This window comes from Petaurus breviceps, unplaced genomic scaffold (assembly GCF_028583685.1).
Source record: "Petaurus breviceps papuanus isolate PSGF00001 unplaced genomic scaffold, PetGlider_PUasm1.0 138, whole genome shotgun sequence".
NCBI lineage: Eukaryota > Metazoa > Chordata > Mammalia > Diprotodontia > Petauridae > Petaurus > Petaurus breviceps.
Window position 1 is genome coordinate 26,348,728 of NW_027185694.1, and position 2,228 is coordinate 26,350,955.

Consider the following 2,228-nt stretch of genomic DNA (forward strand, 5'->3'; position numbering starts at 1 on the left):
TTTCTTTTCTTTTCTTTTCTTTTCTTTTCTTTTCTTTTCTTTTCTTTTCTTTTCTTTTCTTTTCTTTTTTTACAGCTATCCATCACCATTTTATTTTATTTAGTGATTTTTTTCATTTTTCAAATGCTTTATTAACTTCTGATTTACATAATTCATTTCTGCCAGATTTTGAGTTGCAAATTTTCTCCCCATTTTTCCCCTACCCACTGCCACAAAAGAGCAGTCCCACAGGATATCCCCTCCTCCAATCTGGTCTCTCCCATATTTTCTCCCATACCCCTTTTGACTTTTCCAGTAAGGCATGGTGGATCTCTATGCCCCAGTGCCTGTATATCTTATTCCCAATTACATGTAAAATAGCTTTAATAATAGCATATATATATATATATTTAAACATTTTATTTTAAAACTGAATTCCAGATTCATTCCCTTCCTCCCTTGTCACCCACCCTTACTGGAAAGATAAGCAGTTCAGTATAAGTTGTACATGTGTGGCTAATGCAAAACTAGGACTCTGCCACCAGACAGGGGACCTTTTGTCCAAAACACTGGGGTTTTCTCAGCTACCAGAAGTATTAGATGGGTGCCCTCTCTGAGGCCTCCACATGCTCTGGCAAGCTGGTCACACACCCCAGGACCTCCACCCTAGACTGCAATCCATATCCAAGCAGGTTAAAGCAAGAGCAATCACCCTTCAGACTGGTTGCTTGGTCCCCCTACACTCTACAGGCCAGGAGTTGAAGCTGCCATGTGGCGCTGGCTGGCTGTGCTGGGTGTCTCAGTGGCTTCTCACCCCAGGAGCAAAAACCGACATGCTCCCACTTACTGGGTCCCAAAGTCCAGACTGCACTGACCTCTCACTTTGTCCTTCACATCTGTGTGTTGATAATTCTGGAAATGGCCACAGCTGCTACTGATCTGGAGTCCCTCCAGCCAGAGGCTGATCAGACCTGCCCTGGGGCTAAAATCTCTGGCTTGCAGTGGCCCTGGGCTCGGCTCCCAGAGCGCTGAGCTGGCCAATTCCTGCCGGCCTGCCGGGCTGTCCTCAGCTGGAGGTTAGCTTCTCTGTGTCATTTTGTGGATTCTGAAGTTCCAAAGTTTGTTCAGAGTCCCCTTTTTACATTGATTGGAGAAGGTGGAAGTTGGAGCCGCTAGGAGGCCATGCTTCTACTCTGCCATCTTGACTCCACCCCCTCAGAAGTGTGGCTTTCTGTTTCTTTGTGTTTTCCTGGGACTATCTCATCCTGAGGAAGTTTTCTAGAGATAGCATAGATAAAGGCCCCAAAACTCCATGTGATCACTAGATTGAGAGTCAAGGGACCTGTTCTATCTAGAAATCCATTCATAGCTTATCCTTCTCAGCTCAGAAACTATACTGGGGAAGACATGAGGGTTGACATTGAAGAGCTTCCTGTTTCTTTTTTGGCATAATGGTCTTTTCAGGGATGCCCAATTGGGTTGCACCATCCCTAGTCAACTATACTCAAGGTTTAATTGATCAATCATTTAAACACTAGCTGATCTTAAAGCAGCTGTCAGTAAAACCCCATCTCCTATATAGTTACCACACAATTTATTTTAATAAGCATAAAAAGAAAAACAAATAGAAAACAATAACACCTTCCCCCATGTCTGCTATGTATGCTAGATACAATGCTAGCTGCCAAATACTCACACACAAAAGTTCGAGACACCTTGCCCTCTCAGAACTTTGGGCATATATATTTTGGATATTATTCAAATGTTTCCATGTGAGATTCTTAACTCTCAAGTCATATGATGAATTCACTATGGGCAAGGATTATACGACTGCCATCAATAGCTCTCAGAAGATTGTGAGATACTTGAGGACCAGGCTTAGACCTGACACTCCTCTGATTCTCCTTGGCTCTGAGCACCCTGAGGGTGTGCCTGTCTCCTCTTCCTGTGAGTCCCTCTTCTCCAGGACCTGGCTGTGTTTCCTCTTCCTGACTCTCCACAGGCCAGCTGATCATAGTTCAGAGCACAGAGGTGAAGCTCAAGAACTGGCTAGTTATGGAGGGACTAAGTAAGAAAAATATTGAGGTCTGTGTGGAAGTGAAAGCTGTGGTCTCCCAGAGCACTATGTCAATGTTGCATTTTCTTTCACCAAGTTTTTTATTTTATTTGGTTCTTTTTTTCTTTTTCTTTTCTTTTCTTTTCTTTTCTTCTCTCTCTCTCTCTCTCTCTCTCTCTCTCTCTCTCTCTCT